The sequence below is a fragment of the Nipponia nippon genome, unplaced genomic scaffold (genome assembly GCF_047370975.1).
Source record: "Nipponia nippon isolate SJK-2023a ecotype South Korea unplaced genomic scaffold, ASM4737097v1 scaffold_2, whole genome shotgun sequence".
NCBI classification, from domain to species: domain Eukaryota; kingdom Metazoa; phylum Chordata; class Aves; order Pelecaniformes; family Threskiornithidae; genus Nipponia; species Nipponia nippon.
The window spans coordinates 90095988-90118501 of record NW_028262336.1 but is presented as its reverse complement, the minus strand read 5'-3'; positions in this window follow the sequence as shown (position 1 = coordinate 90118501).

The following is a 22514-nucleotide window of genomic DNA, read 5'->3' as shown; positions in this document are numbered from 1 at the left end:
ATCATTAAAATAACTATACTGTATCCAACTTGTGGCTTATCTGACCTGGTATTCTCCTTCTAGTATCCTCTGTGGACACTTAAAAAGAACCATTATGAAACAAGATTATCGCTATGGAAAATTTTATTCCTAGTCTCATTTAGTTAGCATTGATATAACTTTTGTTAAACTCCAGAGTAAAAAAATTGAGTCTTGCATCATGTCTTTCATATTGTACATAGTTCCAGTGTCCCTGTGGTTTTCCCAAACACAGAATCATAGTATAATGCTGTCTTTCCTTTAGTCTATATATTCAAGGTTTTCATAAAGTCTATTCCTTCTGTCCTTTCTCAATGCATCAGGCCATATACTCTGGGTAACATTCTGAAAGCATAGTTATGTTCACCAGAGTTTAAAAACAAATTCTCAAATAACTTGACTTTGCAGGGGAAAAAAAATGTATAGATGTTGCTCCTATGTAATACAGTTTTAAAAAGATGATTTAATGCGATTTCCGAGAACTTCTTAGAGTATTAACTTTCCACCAGAGAAATGTGTTTGTAAAATCAAACAGACTAAACAAAAAAATCTTTTTTCAGTATAGGTTGCTGATACTGCATTTATGTCATGATTCTAAATGTAGTCAAATGTAGTATAAAATCAAATGAAATTGAAGTTTTTGAGATGTCGAGGTATTCATTCCTGTACTTCAGTTGGTGTTACTTTGCACAGCCTGGTTTGTCTTTATCTTTACCCCAATGCTCTCCCACTCCCTAGTTCTTTCCTGCCCCATGCCTGACCAATTCAAGTCCTGTCTCTTTTCAGTAAAATATCGTATATGCTATTTGTGTTGTGCAAATAAGAGTCAGTATACCAAAAAGAATGAGTGAGGGAAGAGAGCACCTATAGTGCAATAGCCTGGGTAGAAAACACAGTCTCAATACATCCAGAAGCATTTGAAAGCCTGACCCTATCCAATTTTTTGGAAATGTTCCTACTGACTTCAGGACAGCTATTCTATATGTTTGCTCTACAGAAAGTCATGCACATTTATGAAAATATTTACTTATGCAATATCTAGCTGAAGAATGTAAGGAATCTTCCTTCTTTTTCCTCCATATATTATCCTTTATTATAGATTTTTAAGTGTTATCATATGAGGAGTTTTTTGGGGGTTTTTTATGGTTGAAAAAAAAGAATTTTAGAATGCTTTGTTTCTTTGCACTTTGTATGAAGGTGTGATGTTTATATTTTAAGGTAGTATTACCAAAAAAACCCAACCACAAAACCCTGGCAAAAAGCTTTAAATCATTTCATGCCCAATTTGGCAAGTTAGAGCAATGGAAATTCAAGACAGGACAAAATAAATTTCCCTACTTTAGAAGCAAATTTCCATCTTTTAGGATCTATTCCAATTACAAGTTTTAAATACACATTTAAATGATATAGGATTGTTCTTGTAAATAAATTGAGAGAGAAATTGTTATTCCTCTTATTTCCAGTCAGTTTCTTCCAGACCTACCATTTCCCCCTACCCAACCCTGACGAGCTTCCAAACATGCATTCACTGTAGGTCTGCTTCTGCATTTGGCTTTAAGCATGTGTTTATTGAAAGTCTCCTACATATAGGGAGGGTGTTGACTTTAATTTTTTCTATGAGTATTACACCAGTATCAGAAGGGTTAATTTATTACTCTAAAAGCACAGGTAAATTTAATCTATCAATTTTTTTTAAGTCTGAACTCCTAAAATTATTCTTAGCATTCAATATGAAATATGTGGCTGCTTTGGAACAGATGCTTTCTTTCCATGTTTGATCAGAAAGTCCTTGTTTACAGTTTTCCTGAGTTTTCTTGTGTGTCCAGTTATTCTGAGTATATATTCAGCCTAGTACATTCTAAGAAATTCACCAAATTCTGTGCTGTTGCCCTGTTTTGAAGAGAGTTCAATTTGGCCCCTGTTTTATTCTTAGGAGGTTTCCATACAAAGTAGCCTAACATTTTTCCTCCTAGGGTAAGATTAATATGCCCTAGTTTAAGCTTAAAAAAAATTAAATTCCTCTACCAACTCACCCTATTCTTTCTTTATAGTCAAAGGAGAGAAATGGGCACCTCAAGGGAATGACTCATCTCATTCTAAGATCGGTATCTAGGATAGGTCAGATGGATTGCCCTTTGGAGGTGCCAGTTTCTTTCCAGTGACTATCAAGGGAACTTAGGGTGACTGGCTCAGTCTTGTATTTGTAACTTTTAGATGTCTGAAGTTAGTGACATAAGCTGTTCTTCCTTATCATAACATTTTCTGAGGATATGAATAATTAATTGCCTTCAGAAAATACTACCTTAAAGACAATAATGTTTTGACTGAGACCCAAAATGTTAAAGACAATTCAGTGTGCATACATTTAGAATATTATATGCTGATCTGGCAGAATCTTGGGAGATGTGATGAAGCAACCAGAGTGAGCACTGCTGCTCACAGGAGCATTACCCGTACTTTTGGACACATGTAACCAGGATCTAATACAGAAAAAAAAAAAGATTTCAGATCTATTAGTGGGATTCATCTCACTTAACTTTAGAAAACTACAGTGGAGACATCCACATCTGATGTAGCCTTTGTAGGCTCCTTTTCTAATCAAGGGACAGAAATAAGACCTTTCAAGGTGCAATACTTCTGACCTATTTTAGACGCTTACTTTAAAATGAGATGAACAATGGTCCCAAAGTTTCTGTTTTTCTCCACTGATATTAAAGCAAGACTAGTGAGTGTGATTAACTCAGGTGCAGGTACCAAATGTATTTCTCTGTTATTCATGCATGGATCAGGAGGAGAAAATAGTATCAAATGGCTCCAAGTGGTCAAAAAGTTGTAAATGTAAAGTGTCAAAACTATTTGGTGACCCTCAGCTCTTTAGAGTTGCATAATGCTAATGTGTTGCTGTGACATCATTTAACAGCTGTGACATTGTACAAATATTTATGGCTCAAATGTGACATTGATTGATAATAAAGTCAGCTTCAGCTGTGTAGAGACAATTATTCTACACAGTTACCTATGATATCATTTTTTTAAAAAAGAGCTTAGAACTAATTTACAATGATGGTAGAAAATTAAAAACAATGAGATGCTGAGAACATTTTGTTAACATCTCAAGATTTTGAATATAGCTCCACATCGTCATTAATAGTTTTATTTATAAACTGATTTTTACATTTTTTACAGCCTGCTCTGTCATTTTGCAGACTGGAAATACTTTCTCTATGAAAGCTTTTTTCTTCAGTGCTATATGCTTCTCCTTATTCTGTCTGGGTTGTTATGTTATATTTCTTCTTCCTAAATTTGAGGAACATAATGCTTTTATTGTTCTAAAATCCTTCATCAGCCTGAAATGGATGAGAACTTTGGCACAGTATTAATTTTTGTTGTTTACACAGAGCTCATGTAGATATATAAATATATTTATGAAAAAAAGTTTTCTTTTTTTATTTCTCACAAGGATATTGCTATGTAAGCCTTTAATTAATTTTACCTTCCATTTCCAGATATCTTTCCTTTTACTTCTGTATACCTTTCCCAAAACCAATTGCCCAGTCTCTTCAGGTCACCTTATAGTCTTCTCCTTCACAATGTCTTTATCCCTACACTTTTTTAGTCATCAATAATTTTAATCATGTCTGTATTTATACGGGTGCTAAGAAAACTCTGCCAGGACAGAAAAACATTATGAGAAAAATAAATAATAAACAAAGCAGTGATTTTATTCCTCCTTTTTACACTAGGACTTACATATCTTTTTTTGTGTTTGAGTATTAATTTATGAATATGATCTTATTTTTGTTTCGCTAAGCTGAGGAGTGCCAAGCAGCCTTGCCTTTCGTACTCTACAAATTGCTGTGTACAGGCTCTAGTGACACAATAAATAACAATAAAGTGACACTAAGAGAGAATATGGTCTGGGATCACTTGTGAGGTCCAATGTCATTCACTAAACGAAAGTGAGCAAGAGTCTATTAGAGAGGCTGACATATGACAGCCCAACCTTTCTCCACTGTACTAATTTTTAGGCAAAAAAATGCTGAGAGACAAGAAAAGATTTTCAATGATACAAAACAACATGGAGAGGATTACATCAACTACTGAGTGATTTTCATTTTTATTTTCTCCTTGTTATTTATATCACTCCACTGATGCTTTACAGACAAGTTACAAAAAAATTACATGACCAGTAATCTGTGGATAATACAAACAAATCTTTTCCTATTTTTGCTAGGAAGAGCATTAGGCCACTGTGTAGAATGAGATTGAAGGATAGGAGAGCCATTCCATTTGGATTTACTATTTTTTTTGTATGCCTGGAGATTAGGAAACTACTGATGTGGTGCAAAGCAGGAAGAGTGAGCACCAAAAAAAAAAAACCCATATGTGGAAACGTATCCCAAAAGCACACAATTCATCACTTGTTTGATGCCGTAATTTTGAATTGTAAAGTTTCATAGGTGCCCACACGTGCACAGGAGAAGTGGCCCCTGGGGAATGAGGTGACAAGCACTAACCTGTGCTCCATCGTGATCTGGGCTGGTGGCAGATGGGCACCTTGGGTGAGCCCGGCCCCACAGCTGTGCTCACAGCATTCCTGAAGCACACCCAGGGTATGGGCCTTGTCTGGAGAGTAGCAGCTGTGGACACTTCCACTGAAATGCAGGACCAGAGGAAAGATATCCTTTCAGCAGTACTCAGCCAGGTAGCTTCCAGTTCAAACAACCTGCAGTTTAGAGAGAAAATGAGAAACCCAGTGCCAGTTTTCTTCTCTGCTTAGTATTTAAACATACACCTTCTTTCTGAGAGACCTCCAATTTTCAGGTGAGGGAAAAGCCATGACAGCTGGACTTGCCATGGATGTTTCCCACTGCTGCACTTACACCAATGTGCAAAAAGACGTGAGCTTCCTGGGACCAGATGGAGAGAATTTAGGAAACTGGGCTTTGCAGACAAGTGGATGGGACACATTGCTGATAACAAGAGACTTGCACTCGAATTCTTGTGCCCTGAATTGTTTATGTATTTTTACACTGCATGGTAACTGGATTAGAAAATAAGAAGCAGACTGACAATGACCAGAACCCAATTTCCTCCACATCCAAGAAGCACGCTCTCAACTGCATTGCCGAGTCATCCTTCTCTCCTGTTCTCCACCTGCCACCACAAGTCTTGCATTCCTTTTCATATAGTCATCCGACTACACATGAAAGCCAAATTTTGCACTCATCCAGACTAAAATGTGGATGTGAATTTCCTCAAGGCTAGTTGCAAACTCAACACAGGTCCCTCACTGTTTGGGCAGGTGCACTTTACCACTAGGGTAGTGTATATAGTCAGAGAGCACCACTGACGTCTACTCTTTAATGAATATAAGCCTCAGTTAAGCCTCCAGACTTTCAAGAATGGGCCTAGCCCCTGATCCTAGATTGATAGAGGCTTCTTGTCTCTGAGAAGGGAGGTCTGCATCCAGAAGTATGTATGGAGTGGTTTCTCCAGTGTATTGACTGGCTTTACACAGCTCCATAACAAATGCAAAACGGTTTTGTAGATCATCTTTCTCAGGCTGTCTCTAGCCATTGCAAAACAGTCTGTGAGGATGCTTAAGTCAGGATCTGTGAGCCACTCTGTTAGGGCTGGGTGACTGTATTTGGGATGAAGTGAGACCAGTAGGGTCAGGTCATCATGTTGTGTAGGCACTAACCAGCATTGGTAAGGGCTTTAGATTCCTCTAAGCAACTGTAATCTTCTTTCTCTCTTTGCATCACAGAGAGCTGAAGGAATACAAGTACAGTTCCCCTGAAGGGGGTAAACACTCAGATCATACTGTGATTCATGCTAATCATAATTATTTCATGTATATATATATATTTGTGTATATGTACATTTCGTAGAGCTATGGACATAAGTCCAGCGATTCCTGAATCTCACGATTCTGATTGCAGAACAGTTCTAGTACTCAGTATAATCTGCCTGCACCAATCATAAATGAGTTAAAGGAAAATAAAAGTCTTTTACTTTATCAGCTTGGTAATAATACAGGGTTTAATTGACCTCTCTGCAGCAGAATTTCTAATTCTGAAATAAAAAGTGAAAAGTCAGGGAACTTAAATTTTGTATTAATAGATCTTAATGAATCACCCTGAAATAGCTGGCTCAAACAAGTCAGAACACTGTCAGCCAGCTGAGTTTGCCAAGAATCCATTTCTCCTCTAAGAGACAGATGAGGTTCCTCAGTGTGGAGAATGCAGAGTGCTAGTGTTATGCCCTTTTATTTTAGAGTTGATTTATTCCATTTGTGATGAAAGATCACAAATTTCAGTGTTCCTTTTTTGCTTCCTTCAATTCTTACAAATGAAACTCTCTAGAGCAGGGCTAATAAGACATCTGAGAGTACACTTTCTGTCAGTCAGTTCTCCTACCATTATCTTTGTGACTCAAATGACCATTATTAAGATATATTTTAATTTTTGGCATTTATAATGTCTACATTGTAAAGTCCAATCTTGTGTCTAGTGAGTTAATATAAAACTTCTGGATCACTACAGTGGATTATGAATCAATCCCTGTATTACCTATCACCCTTAATCTTCTTCAATGTACTTTTCTTGTATGTTGACCTTGGCATGCCAATGAATTCCTAGGGAAAAAGTGTACTAGTTCAGTAAGTGTCTATCTGCCAACTAAGTAACATTGGCTAATATGACACTGTATTCTGCAAATGAAAGTCGGTCTTAATTCTGGAACAAAATTAAATTCAAATGCTTGCTGTTGATAATTAAAATCTTCAATGATTTATGTTTGGATGACAGGGAGAACTTATTTGAAATACTGTTGTATTCTTTATCCTGAAGAATGGAATTATAGATGATGATAATGAAGCTGATAGGAGGTAGGTTATAAAACCAGTTTCAGAGCTATCCAAAGGAGATCAAAATGATCACGTAAAATTATTCTACATTACATTCTTATTTAACTTAATAGTGATGAGCAGAGGAAAGCACTGGGGGAAAGAAAACCCGGAACATTCTTACGGTGTTTTATTAGGGGTTGTCAGGGTTTCAAAAAGACTGTTTATTAGAATATAAAATTCTGGACTGGGGCTTAGTGTGAGACCAAACGTGAAAAATACTGGAGGCTTAATGTGAGACCAAATGTGAAAAATAATAGTCCTCAAAATTATGGGACAAAAGAAGATGCTGTAGGAAACAAAGTAAGGTGGAAAATTTCCACTTCGATCTTAAACAAATGTTTCAGAAAGGGTTACCTAAAGAACAGAATCCTATGATATGGCATTGTCTTTGGCATACCTAGATTAATTCTGGAAGCATGAGTGAATTATTTCCCAAGCTTTTGTTCCAAGATCTATAGAACAAGGATAATGGAAATTGCAATCACAATGTTTTTAAGCATTCTATGGTCAAGAAATGAGAAGAGCACCATAAAAAGTTAGCAGCCACAGAGGTTAAAATGTGGCTTTTGCTGCACAGGTTGCAGGTCCAGTGAATAGTAAGAGAGAGAATCAAATGGCACAGATATCTTAAGTGCAGTGATAGTACTTCAGAGAACAATTGGCCAAATTAATGAAAACAATCTGTTCACAGGCCACTACTTAAAATTTTAATATTTGAAATAATAGTCCCATTATGCTCCTCTGGAGAAAAGACTACCAAAGAGTCCCAGGGCTGGGAGTCTCCAGGAGCTGATTGAGCCATCCTGTTGCTTCAGAGTCAGCTCAGCTTGTGTAATTCCTGACAGCTGCTTAACTAGCTTCAAGGCCTCAAAAAATGAAGACTTTACAGTCTTCCCCAAAAAAATGTCGCATGGGTTTGCTATGTTTATCATTAGAAATACATTCTAAAGACTTGCCTAACATTTCTTTCTTAAATTAAAGGTGATTCTTCATGTTCAGTTTACTAACTCTACTCAATTCAATTCTTGCTCAATTCTACTTAACTTCTGACTTGAAGACTGTCATGTTCCTCCTCAGTTTTTTTCTTCTTTAGGCTAAACAAATGCATTTCTGTCATAGGCTATACCATTTAAGCATTTGATCTTCCTTATTTTTCTCTTTCAGACTATCACCAATTAGTCCACCTTTTTGAGGTATGGCACTGAAATTTTATTGCTCCCAGAGAAGACCTTGCCAGGGCTGTATTTGTCCATGTGTTTGTTCAATATCAAGGCTAGACCAAAGAAAGGAAGAGTAATAATACAATTTACTAAGATCACCATTGGTGAAACTTGTGCAACTCTTGCTAAAGAGTTTTTCTCTTTCTAAACTCTTTCTAATAACCCTATAGAGTACACACAGTTTTATTAATTTCTTCATATTTTATTGTATTCATAGTTCATTCATGCATTTCCTGAAATAAGCCCCAAATTCTAACATCGAGCCATTTCCTATTAGAACAAGGAAGGCCTTACAGCCACTTTTGTTAGCTGTATGCAGAAATCCAGAATCTGTTTCATGTAAGTGAAGTCAAAATCCAGCACTTTAAACTGTAACTGTGCCTTTACTATGATATTCACAGTTTTTTATTATTTTTAATAGAATTCTTTTTGCTAGAATTTGGCTCAAAAATGTAAGTTATTTAACAGATATAATTAGGTTGCTAAGCATTAACAGTTAATTATCATATTAATAAACAGTTATTACTCTCATTCTACACTGAACCATGCCAAAGCAGCATTATTATGCATGCATTGCTCTTAGGCAACGTAATTGTCCTTAAAGGAAATCATTACAATTTAAATGAAATTGGGAGCTACTGGTTAGGGAAGGCTGTGGGGCACGCTCAGTACATACTAAGCAAGGAACTATAATTTCCCCAAATCACATCTTTTCAGTAATTTCATATCACAGGGCTATCTCTGTTTAGTTAAGAGGAAAACAGTTTATTTTTGCCTTGCAATTTTACAAGGGCATTATTTGACCAAGGACAAGCCAGTCCCCAAAATGGAAGGCAATGCAGACTCACTACATCATATTATTTAATATGGGTTAGTAAACTATGACCATAATTTAAAATTTGTTTTATTTCAGACTTTAAACTAAGAAATGGTTTTGCTGTGGCACTGGCACATGTTACCCAAGCAATGTGAATCATAGACTGAAGGCTACAAGTACCCTGAATGACATCCAATGTAAAATATATTTCTGTATAGAAATCACTGTGTCTGTTTTTGCTGATTAGATTTTTGCTTGCTTTTGCATGCTCTTTCTCTGTGTTTAACAGATACACTAAGGACTTGTTCTCCTCTGACATTTTTTTGTCATATGAAGGTTAATTATTTGACTTAATCTCTTTGTCATCTGTTAAAATACAAGGAGTTTGAACATTCATTCCTGGAATCTTCTTAGACTGATAACTAATTAATGTTTTATACTGCCATAAACATTTCCTTAGTTTAAGTGAATGACTCACATTTACAAAAATGTTATATCATGTGTGGGTGCTAAGGAATTTTCAGATGAATTAGTCAATAGCTCAAGATTAACTTTATCAATAAGCATTATTTGACAAATGTGACACATGGCAAATTATATGGCTCATAAAGTACTGTAACAGAAAACAATCTATAGCCTGTCTTCCTCTTTTCAGCAGCAAAACATATTAAATTTTTTTTGGCAAAAACAGTGCCAAAATAGTTAAGAAAATTCCTCTAACCCATACTAGAAATATAAGTCTGCCTTACATTTGCTTTTTCGTACTGTTTGAACCTCTCTTCTTTCATATATGCTAGGCTAAAGTAAGAGTGACTCATCAGTATACGGTTGAATTGTGTCAATAAAAAACCAGAGCAGCGACAGAGATCAAGCCTAATATAGAATAGATACATCAAAAATCTATCTGGGCCTCTTTTTCCATAGTGAAAAAAAGAAAACATTAATTGCACATAGTTTGTAATAAAGCTAAAGTAAGTCATAGTGGAGTTTTTTTCATTTATGTCTATCATCCAGAACTATGGTAAGAATATAGGCTAAACTACACATAAATTGAAACCAAGTGACTTTGACAAGAAACTCATTGTCCTGTCTTTAATACAAACTTTTAAGGGTCATATTCTTCCTTCCTTGCCCCCAATCTCAACCTGGAATACTGTTTTGAGTCCTTGACATAAACCAGAATAGAATCTGACCTCCTTGCTGCAGAGGCTGCTACTATCTGCATCACCAGAATGAGCACATGTAACTTTCTAAAGCTATATTTATGTTGTTTTAAAAAACATTAAAAATAACTTTTTCATATTGAGAGCTGCTATCAATCAGTGACATTTATTATGTCTAGCTTTATCAGCATTTGAAACCTATCATTTACTGCTAGTGTCTGAATTTGTTACCTTACACAATGTTTTTGTCATTCCTGTTTTTTACCTTGTGCAACTGGACTGCCTATAAAGGAAGGTCATCACGGCTGTCAGTGAGGGGTTATGGCATTACCGTAGTTGGCATGAGCTGGGGAGCAAGAACTTCTGATTAGATGTGTGCCACTGCCAAAAATGCCAGCTGAACAGCGTTCAGATTACTGCTCTGAAATAGATAATAGGCTCCTGACTGTAGAGTTGCGATTTTTGTAACACTCATATTGTGCTACTAAAATGCTTTAGTGTTAGGGACTTATGGAGAACATGTGCAGTTCACAGCACATGTTCTAAGGCATTTTTGATGCAGAGTCAGGCCACCACATTCACATTTAATTACAAAAATCAAGGCTTGGAAATTAATTCCAGAACTGTTGCTTGCATCAAACTTGAAGATAAATCAAAGATCTGGGCGATAGAATCTAGTCATGTAACTGATACCACTAGAGCTACTTGATGGGATTTGATCCAAAGCTTTATTCTAGAAGGAATGAGAAATGTTCATCTCATTAATTAGGAGCACGTATGGCTCACGTGTGTCTATTTACAGTCTCCCACTATATTATGGTAACAGCTTTAGACCTGAGTAAGGTAGAAGTATTATAAGGCAATATTCAGATAAGTTGGGAGTGCTTCATTTAAAGCCAGAAAACTCTCTATAGGCAACCTTGCCAAATAGAGCAATAATCGTTTTGCTTGATCCTCTTGAACTGCATATGTCAGAAGGACAAGAGGTGGTCTTGTCCAGAATGCAGATTATCAATACTGGACAATAAGCTGTAGGAGATACAAGGAAGGATAGTTGATGGATAATGGTTGAATAGCAACAGCTCTTCATGATCATGAGACAGTATCTGTTGTCGAAACATCCTGAGGTGGAAACTTTCACAAATAACATTGTGCTATTATTTGCCAGTCCATTATGTATCAACCTTTTCCTCCCGTTATTTAACTTCTAGGTTAATTTTTGCATTCACTATTACCTTTCTTTTTAAAGCCAGAATTATTCCTAAAGAATCAGGAATTATTACTTATCAAACATAGGCAGTTAACATAATTTTCCCTCAGGTTTCCAGGTGAGAGCTTGACCTAGTGCTTCTATTTGATTTACAGCAAATAGAGCTAACTAAATAATCCTACCAGAACTATTTTACAAGCAACAGCCCCTGACAGAAAGGGGCTCAGTAAAAGGGAAGTATCTGTATGGAACAGCATATTCTTGTTTTCTTTGGGGGAATATTGCAATGCTTCTCATTTCCTGTAATAGTGCAGCACAGTAATAGTAGCTGGGGCAGTGTTACCAGTCTTGCATAGGAGGAGCTGCATGAATATTGTACATAATCAATTATCCTTTTTTTTTTTTTTAATATTGCTAACATGTTTTTTTCTTCTCTACCAAAAAGATCACCTCAGTAATGACTGTTAGTGGACCTCAGTGTTCCCTGATGTTAGCCAATAGTTCCCAAAGAAACTTAGTGTGAATATACTCATTAACTGGTTTTAGTGAATCTTGGAGTGTAAGTTTACAGTAAGCTGTACCGGTCAGCAATCTGTGCAGATATATTTCTTTTAGCCCCAGGAGTTACTGAAGAAAGACACTACTAGCCATAAAACTATTTAACGTTTCATCAAATAAATGCTGTGTGACACTGTATGCACAAATCACTATCTGTGACATTTTTGAAGAGGTATAAGATAGCAGTATGGGTATTAACTCTGAACCCTAATGATGACTGACTGCAAATATAAAGGATTTTGCTCCTCTGAATTTTATCAGGAACACTTCATTACTTTGGGAAGTAGAGATTCTTAGTACTAAGTCTAAGCAATACTTCATTTTTTTCTGCATTTGCATCATTTTCTTATAAGACATCATAATGATATTGATAATATTTCTTTAATACTAATTGAATGTTTCAATGTTTTTATTTTGCAAAGGAATACTTTCTTTGGCATTTAAGTTTTGGGGTTGTTTGTTGGGGTTTTTTTGTTTGTTTTTTTTTGTAAGGCTAATACTACAGTACTTTGTAGCTTATGCTGCAACAAAATTTCCATACAAAGCTTGATTTTTCCATCTCTTGAATTTTCAAATCATAAAAACTATTATTCTTTTTAGGTAGTTGGATTTCTGCCATATTTGAAATGAGCTGAATAGTGGGTTCCTGTTTCAATCCTAAACATCAAAACACTTGGTAGACTTCTAAAAAAAGTCTTTCAATTTTTCCATCTAAGAGGTGAGAAAGCAGGAAAAGAGGAGTGACGAAACTTTGTATACCAATGTAGTTGAGACCCATTCACAGGATCAGAGAGCAGCTGACTGAAATCTAGTTTCAAACTCCACTAGGGCTTAATTGTGAGAGACAGAACGATGCACCTGCTGAGGGCAAGGATGAATTTTGGGGAGCTTGCTCCTGTTACCTGGTAGAAACAGTCCTCAGACAAAAACTTACTGCCAAAGAGGCTTTTCTGTGAAGAACTGATTATATACAATAATCAGTTGTATTGTAGAACTGATTATATATAATACAGCAACACATTAATTCTCATAATTAAAATATGTTACACTCTGGATGAAAACAGTGGAACATTTTGAATTTGAAAATTTAATGCACTAGTTTAGTTAATAATTACAGATGACTTTGTTGGCCAATGAATACTGTATGCTTTCTAAGTCCTGTATAGCTCCTAGTGTCTTACCAGGCTTGGAGGATGTGGGGTGATGTTCTGGTAAAAGCATAGTCCATGAAAGCGGTGCAGAAAAAGCAAGGAGAATGCAGCAAAGGGAAGGAGACAGGATTTAAAAAATGAGTAGAACGGTGGAGCAGAGAGAAACTAAGAAGGGAACCTGAGAAACAAGAAAATGACGGGGTATTCCAACACATCTGTGCTGTAAGAAATGCAAGGCAAAACCTTCAAAGTGAAAGTTTACATTTCAGAAGCTTGCTTTCTTCCCTTCCTTCCTTCCTTCCTTCCTTCCTTCCTTCCTTCCTTCCTTCCTTCCTTCCTTCCTCCCTCCCTCCCTCCCTCCCTCCTTCCTTACTTCCTCCCTCTCTCCCTCCCTCCCTTCTTCCATCTCTCCCTCCCTCCCTCCCTCCTTCCTCCCTCCCTCCCTCCCTTCCTTCCTTCCTTCCTTCCTTCCTTCCTTCCTTCCTTCCTTCCTTCCTTCCTTCCTTCCTTCCTTCCTTCCTTCCTTCTTTCCCTGCTTAGGTTATAATCTTTTCAGAGCAGCTGGAGGAAATCAACCCTCTGTATGCTTCAACGACTCTCTGGGCAATACAAATGAGTCATCAATGAGTTTAGTGTGCAGCAGGAGAAAAATGATACTGGAACAAAATGTTCCGGTGCGTATTTGTGTAGTGTCTGGCGTAATGGGCTTCTGCTCCTGACTGAGGCCTCTGGGCATTCCAGTGATGTAAATATTAACTAACAATAATAAAAGGACAAGCACTTTATTTGCATCCATGTTGCCATCTGTTGTGTAGACTGAAACAATATCAAGTACATGTTTAGCTTTGTTTGCTTTTCTCTAAGCAGCACACTTCATTTGCTGCAAAGAACCTGACAGTTTTAAAAGCTTCAAGTAAATTTTTAGCATTGAAAGACATTGTCAATGTTTTTTAAATCTCCTTGCTAATTAGCAGTAGCTGTAGACTGGAATTAGAAATAGCATATGGATACAGTTGCTGATTTCACTACAGTTAAAAATATATGTAATGATAACCTTGATCTTAATAGATATTCCTTGAAAAGAAGGTGCCAAGCTACTTACGCAGCAAATAATAGAAGTATTTTTCTTGGATGATGTACCATAACTAATGTAGATTTTGCTTCTTTTTCACAATATATTAATAAAATACAGTGCCCAATAATTACTAGTATGTTTGGAAGGACAGAGGAGACTACCAAGCTGGGTGTGGCTGTTGTCTAGGCCATTGCCCTTCTCAAGCAACTGGGCAATGTTTCTTTACTCCAGAAGGGTACACTGACAATCTGCTCTATGCACCATGAGACAAGAGAATGCTCAACAAAACTTTTGAGCTGGTGTAATATCTTAAGTATATAAAACCAAAAGCTGCCATGTGCAATTAAAGAAAAGAAGAAAAGATAAAAAAATATCTGTGTCTTAAGTCTCTGCAACTTTCAGGAATTTCTTAAGTAAATGCACAGTTTATTTTGTGAATTGGACCACACCTCTTGTTTCAGGGGAAGGCAGAGAAATCACTTATTGTCACTGACAGCCCAAACTAAGGAAAATTTGTGTGCAAATCTGGTGAGTGGTTTAACCTGAGCATATGGCAAAGACATCAATGAAATTATGAATAGGAGCATCAGCACATTGTTTATAATTTTTCTTTACACACAGACACAGAAGTAAATAAGAGTTCTGCTAAGTGATAAATGAATAAATAAGGTGGAATTTTGCCTGAAGTCAACAAAGACACAAAATAAAATGTTGGCAAAAATAAGACATCATAAATAAACTGTGATTTTGTATTTAACAGTTGTAGCTTAGTTTTAATTATTCATGGTAATACTTCAAAGAGCATTAGCAGACACAGTGCCAATGTTTAAAAACCATAATGACCTACAAAACTATAGGTCTGTTGGCCTGACATTTATCATCAGAAAAATAATTGCTGAACTGCTAATATGGGATGCAAATATTAATAAAAACCAAATAAAACCACCACCCAATTTAAATACAGTGATGTCATTAACACCAATCAACATAGATTTAGAGTTAATAGAGTCTGCCAAGATAGCCTGTTACCTGCGTTTGGTGATTCTGAATATTCAGTGATAAAGGTAAGAGTGTTACATAATTCGTTTAGGGTTTTTGTGAAGTATTTGTCTTGTTAGCACATGGGGTCTTTTAGTTAAGAGATTAGAATGGGTAATTGTACTGTTTTTGGCTGCAATGGAGTTAATTTTCTTCATAGCAGCCCGTATGGGACCGTGTTTTGGATTTGTGACCAAACCAGTGTTGATAACACAGGGATGTTTTAGTTACTGCTGAGCAGTGCTTACACAGAGTCAAGGCCTTTTCTGTTTCTCTCACCACCCCACCAGCGAGTAGGCTGGGGGTGCACAAGAAGATGGGAGGGGACACAGCTGGGACAGCTGACCCCAGGTGACCAAAGGGATATTCCACACCATATGACATCATGCTCAGGAATAAAAGCTGGGGAAAGAAGGAGGGAGAGGGGGATGTTCGGAGTTATGGCATTTGTCTTCCCAAGTAACCATTATGTGTGATGGAGCCCTGCTTTCCTGGAGATGGCTGAACACCTGCCTGCCAATGGGAAGTAGTCAATGAATTCCTTGTTTTGCTGTGCCTGCATGTGCAGCTTTGCTTCACTTACTAAACCATCTTTATCTTGACCCATGGGTTTTCTTGCTTTTCCCCTTCCATTTCTCTTCCCCATCCCATGGGGTGGGAGTGAGCGAGTGGCTGTGTAGGGCTCAGCTGGGGTTAAACCACAACATATAACATGATATGCATTAAATGTAATAAAAATCTGCTAGGACTTAGAAAGTGAATTTAAGTAATGATTTTACGTAATGAATCACCACCATGAAGACACCGTGTTACTAATACTTATCAACAACTGATTCTGTTTTGGACCACTTGAAATAGTTTTCTCCAAGACAGTGTCTGGGGATGGTGAGAGAGATGGCTCTCTTCAAGGGTCCATTATAAATAAGGCTATATGAATGGGACTGAACCTGGTCCTGTACTGTCCTCATTCCTCCAAAAGTATGAGCTGGATTTACACTCTCAAATACTTGCATTTGTCCTCAGGTTACACTCAGGGCATTCATCACATACTACAAAATGTTTCGCGGTATAAAATCACCATTCTTACCGGCTGCAAAACAGTCCTCACCTTACTTCAGATACTTGACCTGATTTTTTTCTCTAAGTAGTAGTGGTGGTTATGCCTTGGGGTCAGAGCGATACCACAGACTGTGAATGTAGCTAATCTGCTGTACAAGGGGCTAGATTTAAACAATCTGGCATTAGTCAGTCCATAAAACTTGGCTTGGGGAACAGCAATGTGCCCTTGGCCACCTTATGTGTAGATACGGTCTTGGATCTTTGCACCCATCTATTTCACATTACTATTACAATATGGAATAAAACATGACTGATAAAGACTGGAAAATATTAAATAATGGAAAGAATGATATGTTGCTAGAAAGTTATACAGATGCTTCTAAACTAAAAACAAGCAAACAAACTTGTGTTTTAGTATGTCCAAACATGTTCACTCACTGAATAATTTGGAAGATAAGAAATTATATTTCAGGGCTATGTGACTGGGGAAAAATGAATTCAGTTATCAGAGGGTTCATCAGCTGTATGTAAACTCCCATTAAGACACTTGAACTGAAAGAACCGATGTGAATATTGCATATACAAGCAGGACAATACTGAGTTGGTGTTGGGACTGCACTCTACATTCAGCAATAGTGGAGTAGGTAGTACAGTGCAGTCTCTTCCTAGTGTCCACATTTCAGAGGACAGATGACCATGGTGGCCACTTCTTGCTTTATAAAATAACATGTTCTAAAATATTGTAAAAGTAAAAAGATATTAGTAATATTCTGTAAGTGAAATCACTGTGGCACCTGGTTGTTAGAAAATTAGAAATGGGTGGAAATGGCTGAATTTTGTGTCCAATCTCTCTTATGAATGATATAGCAAAATTAGACACGTTAGAAGGGTTTCTATTGCTATGTGTATTTTATCCCTGAATGGCAAATTCCTTTTGAGTTGTATATCTAAATTAATCTGTTATATTTCCCCTCCTATGTGGTCAGAAATTTCTCTCAAATCATCGGCCAAGTGGTGCTTTCTAAGACAGCTTCTCATTGCTGTCTCATCTAAGATAGACCCACATAAGGCCAGGTTAGATTTATTGTACTGTAGGGGATGGAATAGGTGAATTAATGGACATTCCACACCATTAATTTCTATGAGGAAAGTCCAAAAATTATTCATAAGGTCATCTAAATTAGAGCCCTTCCCATTAAACTCACTTGGAATCTTTTTTACTTGCTTTCATTCTGCTGATGTATAAAGGACTGTAAATTGGTGCAATCATTATGCCGGGAGGCAAGAAGAAGGTGTAAGTTAGAAGTAAGTTGGGAGCCTATTATTTGACCTGTATTGTCTTCAGGGTCCTTGACGTGCAAACTCAAGCAAATCACCTTTCTCCTGTCCACTTTAAAGGAAATTCACAACTGTGTATCCACATAAAAAATGCTCATATGTAAAATAAACATGGTGTGTTAACACAAGGCTTAAAATGGCATAACTTTCCAACATATCATATATAAGTAATTTCATAGGATCGCACCTTCTAAGGCCAGAAAAGATCTTTTTAATCATCTTGCCAGATTTAACACAGGCCATGGGACTCTTTGAACTAATTTTTGATTCATCTGCAATAGAAATAACTGAAGGAATAAAGTAACAGTCATTTTTTATGATTTCCAGTCCCTTGCACACTTTTACAATGAAAATGCAAAGCCCAAAATTAAACTCTCTGACAATACAGCTTTCTTCCGTTAGCTAGCTTTCCTGAATTTGCAAGTGTCTGTAAACTATGTGCTGAGAAGTACATAACTGGAACATAGATTTTAAGAGAAAAATATACAATTATGTTTTAAAATTTCCACTGAGAAAAGAAAGCATCAAACATAAAGCCTGGGAAAAATTAATAATTAAACCAGTACTGATTTCCACAGTACCAGCAGAACCTAAGGACAAGTCAGTAAGACTAGATGTAAGAGAATTTGATGTATCATCTTCACATGCCTTTTTAAAGCTTGACCTATAATTACTAAATATAGCCTCTTGAATTTCTCTGGTGAAGGATGGAAAACAGCTATTCTTATGCTGGAGGATTTTTTATTTTTTTCAGTTCGTGGCTAAAACAATTCTGGGATGAATGAAAGAAGGAAAGTTAGCTCAATAGTAAAAGGGTATACTATTCTTTTGCATTGGTATGGGTATGAATCTTACACACCAACTACATGTATAATTATGTTTAGTTGGAGCATAATTAATTAAATGAATTCTTTTGCCAGAATTGCAAATATTCGGGGAACTCTATTTCTTTAAACCCAAAGAAAAGACAAAAGAGCTGGAATCATGTTCATATGTCCAGCCAGAGCACTCAGCACTGAAAAGCATGACCTACAGTCCAGACTTTGGAATTGGGGATGTTAAGTTTATTTGTTGCCAAGGTGGCCTATTCTGATGCTACATCTTGACAGCAATTGTTTAAGGTGGACAAGGGGCATGGAGCATCTGTTGTTTATAAAACACAGTAACTGCAGTAATAGAGAATGACTGTGGGGACAGCATGAGAAGCAGAGTAATATTCTCTCACTACAGAGACAGTGGAAGATGGGACCTTGCTTCAGACTAGGTATTCAACAGGATAATATTGAAGATACTTAGGGAAAAGAGTACAGAATATGGCTATGAATCAGGCAAAACACAGACTCAAAACAAATGCAATACCATGCTGCTAGCAGGGAAATAGACCCGCAGTGTTTGACTTGTGAATAAGAATATGCTATGAAAAAGATTTGTTCTAAAGTTCACACTTTGCTTTCTCATTGTAGCTACTACAGGGCTAGATATATGATAAGAAAAAAAGAGATCGTTTATCGAGTCAAGCTATTTGTTTGGATTTCCCACTTGATTAGTATAGATGCTGATGGCTTTAATTTGAGTAAATCTCAAAAAAACAAAAGGTTTAGTGAAACAAGGTTAAATACAGTATACAGCATACTGCAGACTTGACTTTCTGGCTTGATCTGAGTCCTGCCTCATCACTGTAGACCTGCCCAGAAATTGCTGGGCTATGTCTGACACTGCTTGCTGTCTCCAGACCTGATCCTGACCCTGGCTTGCTGATCACTTCCCAGCTTGACCTTGGATGTTCCCCATCCCTACAGACTTGTCTGGGGATCTGGACTCTTGACTGATCCTGGTTATAACTACCAGACCTGTTCTGCTCGTCTAAAAACAGACATTTCCAATTTTGGAGAGTATGGGTATGATAAGAACAAAAAGATGTTGAGAATTCTGCTGCAGTGATAACCTGCCTGCAAATCTCTCAAGAAAAGATATTGAAGTGATAAGGATAAAATAAAAGGCATGACAGGAAAGGGGAACCAAGTCTCACCAACTTAAAGGTTGTGAATATAGCTACAAAAAGGAAACTGAGCCTTTAGTTAGAGCCTTTGTCAGCATATCAGGGGGCAGCAGTAGTAGCTGCTGTACATTGTACATTGTCTGTACAATGGGTTTCAATGAATGACCTGTCTCAACCCCTCGCCCTTTTACTAGCCTTGTGTCCATCAGTTGCAAAAATCCATATCTAGCTTTACAGTGAATTTGGCATTTTGGGTAGAATAAACTTTGGGTCTTCTTTACAGCTGATATTAAAGAAAAATAATGCCACAGGCATCAGAGTTACAAAAAGGGGGGTCATGCATGAGCTGTTTCTCCTTTATGGTCAAGCACAGTAGTAACAGCTGGAGGAGTTCAACTTTCTGTATGCTTAAGTGAGTCTATGCGCAATACAAATGTGTGATCAATGGGTTCAGCATGCTGCAAAAGAGTAATAGGATTGAAAAGCAGTAGGTACTAGTAAACACTGTAACATCTCAATAGTCTTCTATGGAAAGCCTCATTACCATCATGAAATATTGCAAGGAGCACAGAACAGGTAAATGGCTTTAATGTCTGTTTTAATCATTCCTGCTGAACTAGCTTTTAGAGAAAGAATATGCAACATGTAGTAAAGCACTTTGAAATGAGAGGGGGGAGAGCTTATGAGAGCTCTGCCAAAGGGCTGTCACATTTGCTAGTAAAAAATAGCCAGATTACACTTCTAAAACTACAGTTCCAAGGACTCCTGGCCAAAGGGTAAGGCTGACCTCTATGCTGCTGTAGGTAGCTTTTCACAGATAAGGTTGCTCAGTGTATATCTGAGTGCTTTAGAGAAAGAGAAGAAAAATAAAGAGAGATAAGAACTTATCCTAAAACCTTAAAGACTACCCCGAAGAAACTGGTTTAAGAGAGAAATTAATATCAGACCTGTTTCTTTTAATATTGGCATGATTTTTCTTCGGGGTTTTTTGGGGGGGATCAGGGGAGAATTGGGTTAATCTTTTTTGTTAATTTGGTTTCCCATTCTAGGAGACTACCTTAACAAACAGAATATAGCTATTAAATGTCTTCTGGTTGTACTCACAATTTTTGCAGACATTCTAGTGAAAACTTGCTACTAGAAATATGTTTACTGCTCACATAGCAAATATTTGAGAGAGTAAATTATGAATTTTTAATCTAAGATATTTCCACCAGATACCTGACTTCATTTGCATTTTTCCATTCATTGAACAAAATTTGTATGTCAAGAAAAATAATATAGCATTTGAATAAACAGTTCAAGTGAACAATTTAAAATCCATGTTACTGAGAAAAAATATATGGTGAATAGTCGCAGGTAATGAATATAGCTGAGAACGTATTAAGCTACTTGTGGGCACTTGACACACAGAAAAGAGGCTAAATGTTATTAAATTATTCACTGTGAATCATTTGCTCTTCCACACTCCTGCAAGTCACTCTTATTTTGATCTGATCATATGGTGCCAACAGAGGCTACAGTGCCAGAGGAGTGTGTCATCCTTAAAAAAGAAGTGTTTTTATTATTATTATCTCATTTTAGTAATAAGCATTGAAGTAGCAGGGATGTCTACCAACAAACAGGAATTTTGTATTGCTCAGGGCACTGTCAGTAAGAAGAAGCTATCTCTATTTAGCACTAATATGTAGAGACTGTACTTCATAAAAAAAAAAAAAGAGCAAAAAAATCTTTTAATTGTGAAGGTCATCTTCTACCTAAATGCTTAATGGATGGATGGAGAAAGAAGGTTTGAATATATAGTGGCAATGCAGGGAGAGAAAATACAGTTACTGTGGCAGGAAACTTTACAAGGTTAAAAAAAAAAAAAATCCAAGAAGCTTTTGTACATTGGTATAAAACATTATAAGTGTTAATAATCACTACTTCCTTGAATTTCTATTCCCCTCTAAAGCTTTGTACCTGCTCTGGCAGGATTAAACTTTGCCTCACATCATCATGCAAAAGAAATCACTTAGTATTAAGTAAGACTGAATTCAAATGAAAAGGATACATGTTGAAAGGATAATTAGCTATTACTTGTCCCAGGTACATTTTCCGCAGGTACACAGGGGAATATGTTCTCCTAAACTTCTCTTAGCTTCAATATGTTTCCTCACTGCCTGCTGTGAGTACATCTCTGGTGTTTGTTTCAGTTCCAAATTTCCTCCAGTGTGCAGGTCCCCTCCTGCTCCAGATTGCATGAATGGTAATTCATGCTGAAGCTCACAATGCATCAAGCAGCTAACCTCTGAACATATCCGGATTTTTTTTTAAAAGATATGGCAGACAAGAGTGAAGCAGGTTTGTTTCCTTCCTTCGATATTATCCTGACCTCATACATGCCTGTAAAGGACCGATAGAAAAATGTGGTTTTGTCTCGACATTGCCGCTGTACCGCCATCCGGGGTCGCGCTTTGAAAAGACCATCTTCTCCACAATTTTGAGAAAAACAACCTCGTGCGCCTGCGCAGGGACTAAAGGCGCGAAAAGAGCCGAGGCAGGGATAAAAGGCACGAAAAGAGCAGAGGCGGGGGCAGCACGACATTGGATCAGGACAATGCCCTAACTACACACACCTGAGCATGCAATACATGTCCTCACTTCCATGCTGTAAAAAGATCACTTTGGTGAGCTGTAACAGAGCCATCACATTATTCACTTTGTCCTGGGGAGAAAAAAAAAAAAAAAGATCATTACACCTTGCCTACATGAGTCTCAGAAAAGATCCAGCACTGATTTTTATGTATTGTGGATATAGCCAGTCTGCTTTAGCAAACTAGTGCTCAACAGTGTGCAACACTATTCTCTACCTTGGTCTGTAGGCAGGGAACACTCCCTGGGGTGGGTGCATTTAGCAGTGTAGATAGGCTGCCCTCTGGCATCCTTTCAGGGCACAGGTCTCTCTCTGTCTCT